The sequence below is a fragment of the Oncorhynchus gorbuscha genome, linkage group LG20 (assembly GCF_021184085.1).
Source record: "Oncorhynchus gorbuscha isolate QuinsamMale2020 ecotype Even-year linkage group LG20, OgorEven_v1.0, whole genome shotgun sequence".
Lineage (NCBI taxonomy): Eukaryota > Metazoa > Chordata > Actinopteri > Salmoniformes > Salmonidae > Oncorhynchus > Oncorhynchus gorbuscha.
Genome location: NC_060192.1, coordinates 3,346,854 through 3,365,276, shown reverse-complemented (window position 1 = coordinate 3,365,276; position 18,423 = coordinate 3,346,854). Strand labels below are relative to the sequence as shown.

At 42.2% G+C, this 18,423-nt stretch overlaps 1 protein-coding gene across 3 annotated transcripts in view; it reads right to left on the bottom strand.

Moving 5' to 3' along the window:
* Positions 1-18,423, bottom strand: part of LOC124007356 (erbin-like) — a 118,210-nt gene that overhangs the window by 79,565 nt on the left and 20,222 nt on the right. For all 3 annotated transcript variants that reach the window (XM_046317852.1, XM_046317854.1, XM_046317853.1), the window contains exon 2: positions 17,522-17,597. The gene's annotated coding sequence lies outside the window, so the exon portion shown is untranslated. The remainder of the gene's footprint in view (positions 1-17,521; positions 17,598-18,423) is intronic.

Below are 18,423 nucleotides of genomic sequence, written 5' to 3'. Positions count from 1 at the left end.
CTCAAACCATTTCTGTAAGGACCTCGCTTTGTGCACGGGGACAATGTCATGCTGAAACAGGAAAAGGCCTTCCCCAAACAGTCGCCACAAAGTTGGAAGCACAGAATTGTCTAGAATGTCATTGTATGCTGTAGCGTTAAGATTTCCCTTCACTGGCACTAAGGGGCCTAACTACTCCAACAGTTGGCACCACGCATTGGGGCGTGACACACACGCGAGCACACCCATCTCTCACTCCCTTACGCCCACCATCTCTTTCTCTGTCAGTCTTTTCTCTCTCACCGGCTTCCCTCTGTCTTTTAGACCCAGGCCTGGGCAGAAAAAGGGAGCAAAGCGTGGTGCTGTGCTCTTGTGCTATATTGGTCATAAATAGCAGCCTGTTTAAAAAAGCCCTCCTGCTGGGAAGTCTTTAATTAAACATGCAATGAAGTTAAAACACCAAGCGATGAGCGGGGTTCGTGCAGAAACAAACGCTTACGGGCTCAAGTGAGACACCCATAAACAAGGACCTCAGCTGCTTTCAACAGCAAGGTCATCATAACAAAAAAGGGCTTTCGGGAAACTAGTACTCAAGTCCATTTTCAGGGGAGGTTGTGTGAGAGCAGTGAAGGAGAAACATCTTTCACCAGCAGCTAGAGGCAGACAGTACATCAACATGAGACAAAACGGACTACCAGAACACTGCCGATGGCTTGAATGCCAGAACGTTTGTCCTGGCTATGGCTCTTCTTCAGTTAAAAACATATATCATGCATTACAGCAGGGTTCCCCATCTGGCCCAGTCAAGTCATATATGTGATTGTACAAAGGTTTGAAATGATTATGTTTTAGTCAAATATTATATCTGTTTGGGCTTCTTGTGGTCAATTTGTAGTCTACAAATGAATTGTAATTATGGTCCGACCCCTGACCATCTGCTCAAGAAAAAGTTGATGATCCCTGTCCTACATTTTCTCTATTTTTAGAGCAGACCTCCAAAACACTAATATATGGAGTCACATTCATGTAGCCTAGAGTCACAGAGCGAGCAGACATTATTAACCCCGAGATGACCAAACAAACGAGGGTCAAGAGAGAAAGTGATATTTCAAACAGAGGGACAAGCACCTCGCCTGAGGTCACTGTGTACTCCCTGGGACCTGACCTCCCAACATCCTCCCGGCTTAGATATTACTACTGCCTACACATGATATGACAGTCTCAGACCTTGCCTGGCTGGCTTGTTTTGAATTCCAGCGCAGGAGGGCAGACTGCTGTCAGTGTATGAGTGCCACCAGTCAGGGACATGAGTGGGAGTGGTCAAGAGCTCAGTGTGGAATATAGGCGGGCAGTGACATCCTAATCATCTGGGTAGAATTATGATGTGGAAGAGTTACCAGCAGTGTGGGAGAGAGGGGCCCACCTTGCCTCAGGCTCATATGTCACTGATTACCTGACGAGATCTTATCTGATGATTCACTCCTACACAGGGGAGAGAGGGGTGTGTGTGTGTATGTGTGTGTGTGTATATATATGTACGTGGATCTCTGCATTTGGGCAAGACTGAATAAGATCTGTAAACCAGACAAAGGAGTCCCTTCCCCACCAATCAAAACATCCCAAAACCCTGTACTGTTGCTCCACCATGTCAGAGCTAAGGCTGAGGAGAGACTCGACTACCCCGGGATGTATCGAAATTTGAAAGCAGCTTCCCCTGTGATGATGTCTTGTAGGTGAGTGAGAGCGAGATGCAGTTCAGAAGTGTGTGAGAGATAGAGCGAGAGAGAGCGAGAGAGAGCGAGAGAGAGCGAGAGAGAGAGAGAGAGAGAGAGAGAGAGAGAGAGACATAGTTCCCCCAGTCTTTGTAGTTAGGTCAGACACATTCAGGTCAAGCCAACGCTTACAACATCACACAAGAATCCTGCAGAGTAGAAGACCAGAAAATGGCTTATATATCCCCCAATGTGTAGCTTGAAATCACGTAGGCTACTTTCAAAACGCTTTATGAAGCACTGACACTGTCGTCGTTTTGCCTGATCGTCGACAACACAAAGCTCTACAGTCTCCATAAATAGCCGAGCATCTGTTGGAGCAACAGTGAATATTTAACGACCAATCGAATGAACCGCTCCATGTGAGACACCAAAACATGGCACCAAACACACAACTCTTCTCCCATCAATGGCTTTACAAAACAAGGATTTTACTGTTGACTGTCAACACACCTACATTGAGACATCTCGCCCAATCAAGGCCATTACACTGAAAAGATAACAAACAACACTCAAAGCTTTAAAAAAAGGCTCTTTGTTTACGGCCATCAAAGCTGTGCAGACAGAGATATACTTCATTTATCCCTCTGTATCCATTGAAATGCATTCATTATCCAAGTCATTTCTCATTCCAAACTTCAGCTTTCAGGAATTTGCTGCATTTGAAAAGCAGCAAGTGATACGGTCTGTATTCTTAATGTCCCAGGGTGCATTTGCATGGCACGGTTTGTATGGGCGTCAGGTTGCATCGTGACTTCCCTTGGACTCAGCATCTCGCAATACGGATTAGCATGAGGTTTATCATTCCTTTATCATTTGGGTGAAGACGGTAAGTCAAGAAGCCCAAACCAATCCTATGATGAGCATTGCTGTGTGAATGAGGCGGGTTAAGTCCTGTAATTGTCTCCATGTAGCTACAGCTCTGTGGCCTGTGTTTGCACAGCTCTGTAATCATGTGCTAGCCCTGCTGTGCCACAGGAGTGAAAGGGGCTATTAGACCACGACGAACACTGTACTCAGGGAAAATGGCTGGAATGTACAGACAGAGGGACTAATTTCCCTTTTCAAGGAGGGAATCCCTGTTCTATCCAGAGTCTGAATCTCTCTGCGTCGCGAGGATCGAAATCTAGGCCAAGTCCAGTGGTTCCAAATGAATCAGTTGATTACAGCATGGTGTTTTGCAACAGTTGCCGTGCGTTGGATTCCTACATGGGTCGTACTCCGCTAATGCTTTGGGGTGGACAGAACATGATTCAGCTACCTTTTCTGTGAACTTGTGTGAGAGATGGAGGAAATCCCTGTGATGTTACAGGGAGAGAGTGACGTTACAGGAAATGAGGGATTAGGCTAGGTAATAACCCAGAGCTTTAGAACCAGTTCGCTAAGAACCAAGGATCAAGTTTGAAAGATTGCCTAGCTACCCAGACTCCTTGCTCTGGCCAAACGCTATGCCACGCCCACAGGCGTCAGTTCCTTCTCTGCAATGAGTCTGTATCCGAGTACATGTCCGACCCTTCACCAAATGCAAATACATTCAGGGACGTCTGACTGGTTCAGAAACCGATGGGTTGGGCCTAAACACACGAGGGTAAAGCTTTGACACTGATTCGTTAGACCACCCCTCGTCACCACATACTACAAAAGATTTAGTCTCAGACTAAAGTATGTAGCGAACCACAGAGCAGCAGAACTTAGTGTGAGGAGTCAGGTTTATGGAAAGCCTAGGAGGTTAGAAAAAGTCACGCAAAAAAAAAAAAAGCCCAGTAATAGGGAATAGGGTGCTATTGCCATTAATAAAAAGAGAGAAGTGGGTTTTGTCCAAATCACGAGGGTTAATGGAACATCATTCCGTCTCGCTCAGTCATGTACAGTTCAAGTGCTGACGCCTGAGGCTGATACGTCAACAACTTGGTGGAGAAACAACAACACGTATGCTGCTACCACTAACAGGAAGTGAAGACAGAACAGGTCTTCAGATGTCTCCTGTCTGACTGTAACATGCAAAAGAGTAGCAGAGCCCCATAACCATTAACAACTGGTAAATCAGATATTTCTATTAAATCTGCCCAATCGTCAAGGCAGGTTTTCCTTAGCAATGGGTCGGGACCCAAAGTGGGCCCTGGGCATGTGATAGGTGGGTTGCGAGTAATGAGAATGCATCGATAAAATCACACTATTCCTTCTTAATGCGAGTTGTTGGAAGAGAATTTGGGTCACAGAAGGACAGTACATTTTCCATTTGGGTATTCATCTAAAAAATAATACAAGTTTAAACTATTGGAAGCTGTGTAATCTGACCCAAGTTCTGTGTTTAGAACCTCTACCGTGAGCAAGTAGTAAAGGTTGAAAACATGAGCTTCGGGCCGGAGACCCGATTTGTAGAGGCGCACCAGTCAAGATGCGGAGAGGAGTGGAGCAGGATACTGAGCAGCAGAGAGGAGAGTAGGCAGTTAAGACAGACGTCAAGGAAAGGAAGAGAAGATTAGCTAGAGGAGGAAGCATGAATAGATATCTGGTTCTGACAACAGCCATAACACGAGAGAACACATTCTCTGTCTCTCTTTTTCTTTATTTCTTGCAGTCTAACTTTTTCTTCCTGTTCTTGCTCTCCCTCTCTGCCGACACGGGTTTGATGACAACTCTCTCACCATGTTCAGTGACTGGTGTGGGTAGGCTATATGCTACCTGAACTAGTTGTGCAGGGGTTCCCAAACTTTGGGCTGTAACCCCATTTTGATATTTTTTTTAATAGTTTGTACCCCACCATGTAAAATAATTGATGTAATCAAAAGGCCAATGTAAAAATTGAAAAAAATTGGGGCTATGACAGTCTAATACAAATCAGTCTGGCAGTACCTCAATCTGAAGGAAGTATGGTTTGATGTGACTGAAATGCATCTGAAAACCTATTGGAAAGAAGATCAGCAAGCAATCATTTTGTATTATATTTTGTGCAAATGATAATGATTGATGTTGTTTTTTTCCCCCAGTCTGATTTAGTGTGTGGTCTGTCCACTCTGTTCTAATGAGTCCTGCACGGCTTGAGGGAAACAGAAGACAAATACATGTTCCTGAGAGCCTTATCTTTCAGTGACGGGGTCGTAATATTTTGTGGCTTAACCTCTTGAAGCTAGCGGGCACTATTTTTATGTTTGGAAAAATAACGTTCCCAAAGTAAATGGCCTATTTCTCAGGACCAGATGCTAGAATATGCATATAATTGACAGATTAGGATAGAAAACACTTAAGTTTCCAAAACTGTCAAAATATTGTCCGAGAGTAGAACAGAACTGATATTGCAGGCGAAACCCTGAGAAAAATCAAACCAGGAAGTGGGTTCTATTTTGAAAACTCCATGTTCCATAGCCTCCCTTTGCTCCATTTAAAGGGATATCAACCAGATTCCTTTTCCTATCGCTTCCTCAAGGTGTCAGTCTTCAGACATAGTTTCAGGCTTTTATTTAGAAAAATTAGTCACGTGAGTTTTGCTCGCGCAACAGAGTTTGGATAGGTATAGCTTTTCCCTCTACCACTGTGAAAGACATTTGCGGTTGATATATTGATGATATATTTTAAAAACAACCTGAGGATTGATTATAAAAAAACGTTTGACATGTTTCTGTGGACATTACGGATATTATTTGGAATTTGTCTGCGTTGTTGTGACCACTCTTTCCTGTGGATTTCTGAACATATTGCGCCAAACAAACAGAGGTATTTTGGATATAAAAAATAATCTTTATGGAACAAAAGGAACATTTGTTGTGTAACTGGGAGTCTCGTGAGTGAAAACATCCAAAGATCAAAAGGTAAACGATTCATTTGATTGCTTTTCTGATTTTCCTGACCAAGCTACCTGATCATAAGTGTACTTAATCTTTTGTCATGTGATCGATAAACTTACACCAACGCTTGGATTGCTTTCGCTGTAAAGCATCATTTCAAAATCTGAGACGACAGGTGGATTTTTGCAATATTGCACTTGTGATTTCATGAATATTTTTAGTAATATTATTTGACTGAGGCGCTATGCTATTCAGCGGTTGCTGATGACAATTATCCCGCTTAAGGGATGGGTAGGGTCAAGAAGTAAAAACGTTCAAAAGATAGTCACATTTGTAGGAAGAAAACCGAAACTCTGGTTATTACAACCACACCTAGCGGCTACCGGAGGTTCCTAACGTAACACTGTTTTTTGGGGGTTGTTTTTTGCACGATCCCATTTGCTAATCAGATCGGGTCACGACACTTAGGTTGGGAAACGCTGCATTAAGGGGAGGGATCATTATTTCCTGGTTGGCCATGCGTCAAAAGGAAGAACAATCAGACAATATCCATGTAGGCACTGCTAAAAAAAAAAAAACGTACAGCCTAACAAATGGCATCACCACCATATTCTGTCGTGACACATTTCTCATGTCAATTAGCCTATATAGGGAAAATAACACACACTGACCTACACCTGACCTCTGTTGGGAGTCTGGCTTGGACACATACTTCCGTAAGGTCCACGGCATATCTCCCCCCCACACCACACCACACACTAGCAAGCACGCAATCACAAGCAAGCAAACAGTATCGGCAGAAACCAAATCCAGGGACACAGAAAAGCAGACTTCCAGTGGGAACAGATGCACTGCTTCCTTTAGCAGGGTAAGGAAAGACACTTGCAGTTTGCACAGTCAGAATCAATATCTAGAAAGCCCTCACACTAATCCATCAGGCAAAACAAATTCCTTTAGCAGGGTAAGGAAAGACACTTGCAGTTTGCACAGTCAGAATCTATATCCAGAAGTCTAGAAAGCCCTCACACTAATCCATCAGGCAAAACGGATACAAACTAATTCACCTGAAATGTATCCAGCCTGTCCACCACACGCTATTGCTAGCCAGTTGGCACATTCAGTTTGGACATTCATGCATTGATTCAAACATGTAAATATTCAACATACAGATAAGTGTCTTGGGCCTAGTATAAAATGCAAGATAAACCAGGTGCCACGTTATTTGCCAGTTCCTTCCAGATAAGCAGCACAGCTAGCTCCGTCTGTCGTCTCCCATTGCACGTGGCCTCTGCCTTATCGACCGTGCATACAGTGACAGGGCACAGTTCATTTGTGTATCACCCATGTTCATGCATTCAAACAAGAGGCTTCAATGTTGGATGCAGATTAGGTTACACTACACAAAGGTAACTCAGTGAAAGAGTCAGGCTAAGACATACACATCTACCTCCACATTGCTGCTGTGTGTTGCTTGCTGGATGTGATTCAAGCAATTGAAAAGCCGTCTAATAATTACGTCGGCAATTCACACCTGCACACACACTTTATCTTGGCACATTTCTTCCACCCACTGTTTGCCCCCCCCCCCCAAGACATTTAATGCGTTTCAAGCCAAGACATTGAAGCTGCAGGGAAAGCGATCCCTCCATAGGACAGAGCTCAACAACATGGCAGTCAAAAATAAAACTTTTTAAAAAGCCACAACGCCACGTCTGGTTAATATCGAACAGTGTTGAGGCCAGGCCAGGCACCCTCCTGCAATGGAAAATGCACTGGAAGGGAGCATAGGGAAGAAGTGTGTTGGGATTAATGTTGTCATCACAGAGGAGCTGCTGCTGTTCTGAAGCTTATAATGCACAGGCATTCATCAGCACAGTGCACCCCCAGCATTCAACCTGGATCTCAACCAGCCCTTTTCTCCATTTCTTTCTCCACCACATGTTCGTTGCGTAGGTCTTTTTCGCTCCCCTATTTCCATTTCTCACTCGGCCTCCATTGTCCTTTTCTGGCACTCTTTCATCTCCCGCTTTTTCCCTCTCTCTCGTGCTTTTCCTCGTTGTCCTTTCTCTGCTCTTTCTTCCTACCTTTCTCTCCCACTATCACTCTTTCTCAGCAGCCCAGCACTTAGCCAACAACGAGGCTACACTTCCCTGTTTGAAGTTAAACAGTGGCTTAAGAGGATTCATTGATCTCTGGAGAAGCCGGCTGCGTTTGATGTTCTGTTCTACACTTGATCCAAGCAACGTAGTGCAGGTATTTGTTGATTAAAAAAGGGAGCGAGAGCGTCAGGAGTCTAAAATGTGCTATTGAAACACCAACATTGATGAATGGGACAAGGAACTCATCAACCAATCAACCATCCAAATGTTATTTATTTAGAAATCTTCTCTTGAAGTGCTTCACAGTGACCCAGCCTACATGAGTCTTCCATCCTCATATAGGCCTGAGCCATGAGTCTACTCTTTTGCCAGAGTGTTTGATCTCCCGTACAGCCTCATTCATTAGGGCTGGTGGGGCTCTGGAGAGGGGCCGACTGGCAAGCAGTCCCAGTTCAACTGGGCACTCTGGAACAGGCCTACATGGAGAACATCTGGCCCGGGCAGACAGGCTAATTTCAGCTGCTGCCCCAGTTACAACAGTAACAGTTCTGTAGTGTAGACTACAGTACCATCTGCCTGGATCAGACTCCGTGGGCGGCAGGGAGAGAAAGGCAGAGAAATGGTGCATGGCACATAATCCTGTTTTGGTCCAAAAGAGAGTCAGCTGTTTCACTTGGAATGGGTCACAATAATAGAAATAGCCTTTCTCCAGACCTGAATCAGGCCTGTTACTAGGGAAAAAACTGTTTGGTCAGTAATGAATGACAGGTTTGGACCAGTTCTTGACAAGCTGTCAACCAGGCAAGTTATTGACTAAATAGATTTTTTAAACATGTACTTAACCATTAATTAACTAGGCAAGTCAGTTAAGAACAATTTCTTATTTTCAATGACGCCCTACCGGGGAACAGTGGATTAACTGCCTTGTTCAGGGGCAGAACGACGATTTTTACCTTGTCAGCTCGGGGATTCGATCTAGCAACCTTTCGGTTACTGGCCCAACGCACTAACCACTAGGCTACCTGACTCCCAATGTAATACCTTTGTTACTGATGCAATCTTTCTATCACAATGTGCAATCTGCGTATCCCTCTATAAGCATACTAGGGATAGCACAATTACTGTATAACCGTGTAACCGACGGTTACGGATGAAGACTCATGAAAATAAAATAACCATCAAAACCGTTTTCTTTTTTTTATAAACCACTGAAGACGGGACGGCCGGGCATTTGAGGTAGTTTTTGCAATAACATGGAATCTACTGTGATGAAACTTTGTTGCAAAAAGCAAGGTGTTGTAGCAAATGATAATAGCAGACGTAGAATGTTCATTTAAATTATGAGCCATATACCAGAGCCATATACTTACGGGGTGTTCGTAAATTCACTCTGGCTGTCTACTCCAATAACAATCAGTATTTTGGGATTTGGCAGATTTTTTTACACCTTTATTTAACTAGGCAAGTCAGTTAAGAACACATTCTTACTTTCAATGACGGCCTAGGAACGGTGGGTTAATGGGTTAACTGCCTTGTTCAGGGGCAGAACGACAGATTTTTATCTTGTCAGCTCAGGGGATTCAATCTTGCAACCTTACAGTTAACTAGTCCAACGCTCTAACCACCTGCCTCTCGTTGCACTCCACGAGGAGACTGCCTGTTACGCGAATGCAGTAAGCCAAGGTAAGTTGCTTGCTAGCTAGCATTAAACGTATCTTAGAAAAAACAAGCAATCATTATCACTAGTGAACTACACATGGTTAATGATATTACTAGTTTATCTAGCGTGTCCTGCGTTGCATATAATCGATGCGGTGCGTATTCATGAAAAAGGACTGTCATTGCTCCAATATGTACCTAACCATAAACATCAATGCCGTTCTTAAAATCAATACACAGAAGTATACATTTTTAAACCTGCATATTTAGCTAAAAGAAACAGGTTAGCAGGCCATATTAACCAGGTGAAATTGTGTCACTTCTCTTGCGTTCATTGCACGCAGTCAGTGTATATGCAACAGTTTGGGCCGCCTAATATGCCAGAATTTTACATAATTATGACATAACATTGAAGGTTGTGTAATGTAACAGGAACATTTAGACTTCGGGATGCCACCCGTTAGATAAAATACGGAACGGTTCCGTATTTCACTGAAAGAATAAACGCATTGTTTTCAAGATAGGTCATTAATATGGTCGAATCCGGAAACTAAGGCTCGTATTTGTGTGTGTTATTATGTTATAACTAAGTCTATGATTTGATAGAGCAGTCTGACTGAGCGGTGGTAGGCACCAGCAGGCTCGTAAGCATTCATTCAAACAGCACTTTCGTGCATTTTGCCAGCAGCTCTCCGCAATGCTTCAAGCATTGCGCTGTTTATGACTTCAAGCCTATCAACTCCCGAGATTAGGCTGGTGCAACCGATGTGAAATGGCTAGATAGTTAGTGGGGTGCGCACTAATAGCATTTCAAACTTCACTCGCTCTGAGACTTGGAGTGGTTGTTCCCCTTGCTCTGCATGGGTAACGCTGCTTCAAGGGTGGCTATTGTCGATGTGTTTCTGGTTCGAGCAGGTAGGAGCGAGGAGAGGGAAGGAAGCTTATGAAGCTTTACTGTTACACTGGCAATACTAAAGTGCCAATAAGAACATCCAATAGTCAAAGGTATATGAAATACAAATGGTAGAGAGAAATAGTCCTATAATTCCTTTAATAACTACAACCTAAAACTTCTTAAGTGGGAATATTGAAGACTCATGTTAAAAGGAACCACCAGCTTTCATATGTTCTCATGTTCTGAGCAAGGAACTTAAACGTTAGCTTTCTTACATGGCACATATTGCACTTTTACATTCTCCAACATTGTTTTTGCATTATTTAAATCAAATTGAACATGTTTCATTATTTATTTAAGGCAAAATTGATTTTATTGATGTATTATATAAGTTAAAATAAGTGTTCATTCAGTATGGTTGTAATTGTCATTATTACAAATAAATACATTTAAAATACATATATATATAAAAAATTAAATGGGTATCGGCTTTTTTTGGTCCTCCAATAAATCGGTATCGGTATTGGCGTTAAAATCATAAATCGGTCGACCTCTACTCCGAGAGCGAAACACTGGTGCACTTACGAAAAAGCCAATCTGACAACCCTGAATTTACGAATGCCCAGTTCGCACTCTGACATTTTTTGTTATGTCAGGTGAGTTGAATCAACAAAGTTTGCTGTCACTCAGTCAGAACGCGAACCGGCGGTTCATAGTTTTCCTCTACCCTCGCCCGCTTGTTAGATATTATGGACATTAATAGCTTGACGATCATCCTATGGTCCTCAGACACTTGATCTAAAGATGTACCTTACATGAATAGCCAATCACTGCAAACGGTTCATGATAGTGCTAACAGGAGGCAACAACATTCTAAATGATCAGATCAAAACATGTGAGAAGTGATTGGGTAAAATCATGACAAAGTGAGTAGATGGAGAAACTGTATATCAGGAAAATTGCCCATATCCATTACGATACTTGTCCTACTACTCGCCATACCTCTAGTAAAGAAGTTGGGTGACCAAGTGTGGCTGAGTGCATTGAATGATTGATCTCCATCAATATGACCTTTTTGACTTGGGCTGGCGTCATCGCCTCGCTATTACAGCCGTTAACAGCCATTCAACCCACTGACTAATAAGCTACCATCTCACTAACTATACAGAGGCTTATAAATCAAGTTCCTCTTGGGCCACAGCTATAAACAGTACAGTTCGCAATCATGCAAGGACGGAGAAGGACGACAAGACATGGTCTGCTGTAACCATTTTCTCACAGGGACTGAGAGGCTACAGTACTGTAGCATGGTACAGTACAGTATATGTACTCCACAAACGTAACCATTTCCTACAGGGCTAACTTCAGTTGAACATGAGGCAGGTGCTAGTTAACCTATCAACCACCAAGCAGACTATTGGCCATAGATTACACCTCTACATTCGACTGTTATCAAACACAAAATGACCCCCTGCTGCCGACCAGTGGGGCTTGACACTACACAGAGTCAAGGTGACAGTAATCAATAGGCTTTAGATAGTGAATCGATAAATAGTCATTGTGGTGTTTATATAAAGAGGCTTACACAGATAGCCTTCCACTTCAAGTCACAGTGACCATTGATTTACCTTTATCCCACAAGTCAAATGATCATACAAATAGACATCCTTATTTCTAAATGGAGAATCAGTGCTATATTTCAAAGAAACACACCGAATGGTCTACTAGAAGAACACATAATGCAAAAATGTGGGATGGGGTCAGTTTGCAATTAGGTGGTTTGGCTCTTGAAAGCATTTTTAAACCTCCTGCGACACTAGGTTTTCTGAAAGAACTCGGCCTACATCGCAAAGGTTTTTATGCGACAGCACTATAGCATAAGCACAGGTTCTCCTTGCAATGTCTACCCTGGGCTTGGTTATTAGCAGAGAGCTTAACCCCGACACTGTGTGTTGATTGAAGAGTGTGTCGGCGTGTATTAAGAGTGTGTAGGTAGGCCCACATTTGCATTCGAGTGGTGACATCCTCTTCCTCTTGGTGATCTTACAGATCCATGACGATCAGTTTTCACTATCTGAGAACAGTAGACTGATTTTTCTGCTGGTGTGTTCATGCAAAACATGAGTAAAACCTGACAAGCGTCAACAAGAGAAGTATCCCACCCTGTTCTCCTGGCGGACAAAAGATAGTGCACAATTGACATGTTGGCCGATCAAACACAGGGTAGGAAGCTCTTCTGCATCACTCAAACCAGCGTCATGTTTCCTCTCAGAGAGGGGAGAGCGTAGTTTTATCTCGGCCCTGATTGTGTTGATCACCTTCACAAACAGCTGCACGCACCACAAGCGGTGGCGGAGATGAAAGACTTAGCAACCGGGAGTCTTGAATCAGACCTCTTTAGATGAGCTATCACAGAAACTAGAAAGTCCCCCTTTCCAGGACATGCTGCATATTCCATATGCTTGACAAAGCTAAAGTTAGACCAGTAACCAAGCGAGGCTATCTAGGATTATATAATCTTTGCCCGATTCAGTTTGGTCTTTTCCCAAAATCCTTTCTTCCCCCATTTAGTTTCTCGGTTTCCGTTTCCCCCATTTTTAGTTTTTTTTTTTGCACTCAAATATCACATTTATAAATAGAAGAAAAATGGGGGAAACGGAAACAACGTTTGAGTACGGATGTGACAAATAAAATTTAAAAAATGGACCAGTTCTCCATTAAAAAGATAAAAATACATCATACAATTGCATGTCAAATCCTATTGTGTGGTATGACCGCTAGGGGGAATGACATCATACCGCAATTATATAGTAGACAACATCTGGAATCTGCATTGGGCAAGCGAAATCTTGTCACAGACAGCCGTTGATTCATGTTAACCATAGCGTTTCTTCCATTTATTATGTGCATTAGCGACTCAAAAACAGTAAATAAACCTAGCCAGGTGATCAGTTATTCTCCCTACATTCACTCTTTCCTCAGTTACTGGTCTCTTAATTTAGATCCAACCACTCATTAATTGAATCAGATGGCTCTTTCATCACAAAATCCACTGATATTGCCAACTACTTTAATTACTTTTTTCATTGGCAAGATAAGCAAACATAGGCAAACTCAGCAACAAACACTGACACTACACATCCAAGTATATCTGAGCAAATTATGAAAGTCAAGAAATGTACTTTTGAATTCCGTAAAGTCAGTGTGGAAGATGTGACAAAAGTATTTTTGTCTATCAACAATGACAAGCCACCAGGGTCTGACAATAGATGGAAATTACTGAGGATAATAGTGGACGATACTGCCACATCTTCAATTTAAGCCTACTAAAAAGTGTGTGCCCTCAGGCCTGAATGGAAGCAAAAGTCCTTCCACTACCCAAGACTAGTAAAAGCCCCCTTTACTGGCTCAAATTGCTGATCAATCAGCCTGTTACCAACCCTTAGTAAACTTCTGGAAAAACATTGATTGACCAGATACAATGCTATTTTACAGTAAACAAATTGCCAACAGACTCTCAGCACGATTTCAGGGAAGGACACTCAACAAAGCACAACACTTAGCCAATCATCAGTCATTTGTGTGAGAGAAATTGAAGATAAAATGATTGTGGGAGCTGTCTTCTTAGACTTTAGTGCAAATTTTGACATTATTGATCATAGTCTGCTGCTGGAAAAACTTGGGTGTAAAGCCATAACACCACCTGCTATAATGTGGATAAAGAGTTACTTGTCTAACAGAACACAGATGGTGTTATTTAATGAAAGCCTCTCAAACATCATCCAGGTAGAATCTGGAATTCCCCAGAGTAGCTGTTTAGGCCCCTTCCTATTTTTACTAATGTCATGACACTCAGCACTATAAACGTCAGCTACTAAAGTGCCTGAAAGATGGGGAGAAGTCTATCCATAATAAAGCGCTGCTCTGCCTTAACAACAACACTACTAACAAGGTAGGTCCTACAGGCCCTAGTTTTGTTGCAACTAGACTACTGTTCCGTAGTGTGGTCAGGTGCACATGCATACGCACACATTGTGATATTGTTGTATGGTGGTTTTGAACATTTTGTGTGGTGGTGTAGGGATGTTATATGATGTACTGTTTCATCTTTAGCTCATTCAGCACAAACATAGATCACTGTTGTATCTTTTATTTTATATGTTATGTGGGTGCTTTGGTGTGTTTGGACCCCAGGAAGAATGGGGATCCCTAATAAAGACAACTCTACACCAGGGGTTCCCAAACTTTTTGGGGTTCCCAAACATTTTGATATGTGAAAATTCTCACGACCACCAACCAAAAAAAAAAAAAACATAATTTGCAAAACATTAACATTATTTCTGATTGTATTCTCAACTCACCATCATATACTTTTAATGTGGTGCTATGAAAGTAAATGGCAAATTAGTCTGACAATGTATCTTACCTCACGACCACTAATGAGATATGGGTGTGCTTTAAAAAAAAAAAAAAAAAAAAAATGTTTTTATTCTTTTAATTCCCCCCTTATAATTTTAACCCTAATCCGATCACCCTCCCCTAACTTGAATAAACTAAATGGACAACAACACTTAGGCTTCTATTTCAAACTTATAGATAATTTGTCCTTTGTTTTTAGTCCCATCCTTCAGCTACCCTCAACCCCTCCCATCTATCTATCTCTGAAGCCCACCCAGTTTTGATTTCTATTTGCCATAGTTTAATCAACTGTGCCGTTTCAAAAGATCTGAACATATATACATTTCACACACACAAGTATATTTTTACATTTGTTATCTTGTTATTTTTAGTCCCACCCTTCAGCTACCCTCAACCCTCCATCTCTGAACACCATGCAGTTTTCTATTTGCAATATATTTTTCAGAGATGGGTGTAATTGATGCATGATGCGCCAGAGCCTCTCAAAGACATGGGGTTTGGTCGACAGTGCACACCATCTCTCCTGTCACATAGAACCTGAATCGATATTTGTTTTTAATGCAGAAGAGGGCACTGAAATCGCGTACCATGAGTTTTAAAGCGCAGAGGGAGATGGCACAGTATTCCCTTTGAGTCAGTAGCCAAAACCCCTCCATAGATACACATGAATGTGTTGTCTACAGCATTTGGTCACGACAGCTCGATCTACTGCTCAGAAAATCACATTGTAGGATTTTTAATGAATTTATTTGCAAATTATGGTGGAAAATAAGTATTTGGTCACCTACAAACAAGCAAGATTTTTGGCTTTCACAGACCTGTAACTTCTTCTTTATGAGGCTCCTCTGTCCTCCACTCGTTACCTGTATTAATGGCACCTGTTTGAACTTGTTATCAGTATAAAAGACACCTGTCCACAACCTCAAACAGTCACACTCCAAACTCCACTATGGCCAAGACCAAAGAGCTGTCAAAGGACACCAGAAACAAAATTGTAGACCTGCACCAGGCTGGGAAGAGTGAATCTGCAATAGGTAAGCAGCTTGGTTTGAAGAAATCAACCCTTGGAGCAATTATTAGGAAATGGAAGACATACAAGACCACTGATAATCTCCCTCGATCTGGGGCTCCACGCAAGATCTCGCACGGTGGGGTCAAAATTATCACAAGAACGGTGAGCAAAAATCCCAGAACCACACGGGGGGACCTAGTGTATGACCTGCAGAAAGCTGGGACCAAAGTAACAAAGCCTACCATCAGTAACACACTACGCCGCCAAGGACTCAAATCCTGCAGTGCCAGACGTGTCCCCCTGCTTAAGCCAGTATATGTCCAGGCCCGTCTGAAGTTTGCTAGAGAGCATTTGGATGATCCAGAAGAAGATTGAGAGAATGTCATATGGTCAGACGAAACCAAAATATAACTTTTTGGTAGAAACTCTACTCGCCGTGTTTGGAGGACAAAGAATGCTGAGTTGCATCCAAAGAACACCATACCTACTGTGAAGCAAGTGGGTGGAAACATCATGCTTTGGGGCTGTTTTTCTGCAAAGGGACCAGGATGACTGATCCGTGTAAAGGAAAGAATGAATGGGGCCATGTATCGTGAGATTTTGAGTGAAAACCTCCTTCCATCAGCAAGTGCATTGAAGATGAAATGTGACTGGGTCTTTTCAGCATGACAATGATCCCAGACACACCGGCCGGGCAACGAAGAAGTGGCTTCGTAAGAAGCATTTCAAGGTCCTGGAGTCTCCAGATCTCAACCCCATAGAAAATCTTTGGAGGGAGTTGAAAGTCCGTGTTGCTCAGCAACAGCCCCAAAACATCACTGCTCTAGAGGAGATCTGCATGGAGTAATGGGCCAAAATACCAGCAACAGTGTGTGAAAACCTTGTGAAGACATTTGACCTCTGTCATTGCCAACAAAGGGTATATAACAAAGTATTGAGATAAACTTTTGTTATTGACCAAATACTTATTTTCCACCATAATTTGCTAATAAATTAATTAAAAATGCTACAATGTGATTTTCTGGATTTTTTTTCTCATTTTGTCTGTTATAGTTGAAGTGTACCTATGATGAAAATTACAGGCCTCTCTCATCTTTTTAAGTGGGAGAACTTGCACAATTGGTGGCTGACTAAATACTTTTTTTGCCCCACTGTGTATCACAAATTCAAAATGGACTGGTTGATTAAAGTAGGGAATATATTTATCTACCTCTACCACTCCAGTATCCTTGCACATTGTAAATATGGTATTTGCACTGACCCCAGAACTGTATATATAAAAATATAAAAACACACACACACACACACACACACACACACACACACACACACACACACACACACACACACACACACACACACACACACACACACACACACACTTTAACCCTACATATATGTACATGGCTACGTCAATTACCTCATACCCCTGCACATCGACACCGCACTGGTATATTTAGAAAATGAATTGATACCCTAATAACTTCCATACAACGGATTTCCTACTAAGTTCAACAAATACTTAAATATTGTTGAATTCTGTTTTAATGTCTGGATTCTGTTAACACTGATGTTATGAGGCCCTAGCTCTGCAGACTAGGCTATAGAGAATCCCTGGATTGCATTGTTACAGGAAGGATCTGGGAAAGGTAGGCACTTAGATAACAAATGTCCAAAAAACGCTTCTTTATCATTCAATGCCACCATTGTTCAGAGTCACGATGTTATCTAGAGCCATGTTGTACAGAGCACAGATCAAGGTCAAGCCCAGTAGGTTGCTTATCATCTCTGTATGACTTACCGTAGCCGCACATGGCTTTAACCAGCAAAATCGGGAATGTTGACTATAGTAAACAGGAAAATATAAACATGGGCGGTCTACACTGCAATGCTTTTCTTACCTTGTCATTTATGACCTAGGCCCCTGGATCCCAGCTGATGGCAGGTGAGAGACCCAACAGCAGCACAGGTGCTTATCTGGAGAAGGGAATAAGCAGATTCGCTGTGTTAAGTAGAGATGCACTTACGGTATATCTTGTCAATTTAAGCGTTAAGACTAAATGACCCGTTATTGGCCCATTACCCATATCTTATTAGTAGGGTTTTTACATTTTAGAGGCTCCCCTGTTGGCCATAGTGACAAAATGTTGCTTTTCTAAAGCGACTTTCATGCAATTCTACACAGTTTGTCATGCAGTGGAGAGAAAAATGTACCGTTTTAAAGCTCATTCCCTGCAATTCTACAGTTTATGCCATCTGAGTGACTCAAACATTAAAATAAAATCAACAGGGGCCCCATGCCATGGATTTTTGATTCTCCCTGGCTGTCTAGCTTTTCTTTTAGGGATTGCTAGTTCTCAAAGATGGTCTCGTAAAAATATATAGGTCCATTATCTTTTCTACATATCTGGTTTTAGTCATTGAAGTTTACAAATTTAGTTGTTTTTTCTATGCAGAAAAAAAAACCCTGATTAGGCAGGATTATCTGAGCCAAGTTATCTTTATCTACTTAAACCAATATGGAGAAAGATAAGGCAGTTTGATGTAAGGCTTTTGAAAAAGAGCTCATAGTAACACTAGGTGTCCAGGATTTCACCATCCCCCACTCTATTGCTGGGGCGGCAGGTAGCCTGGTGGTTAGAGCGTTGGGCCAGTAACAGAAAGGTTGCTGGATCGAATCCCGAGCTGACAAGGTAAAAATATGTCGTTCTGCCCCTGAACAAGGCAGTTAACCCACTGTTCCCTGGTAGGCTGTCATTGTAAATAAGAATTTGTTCTTAACTGAAAGCTCTGAGGCAGTGCA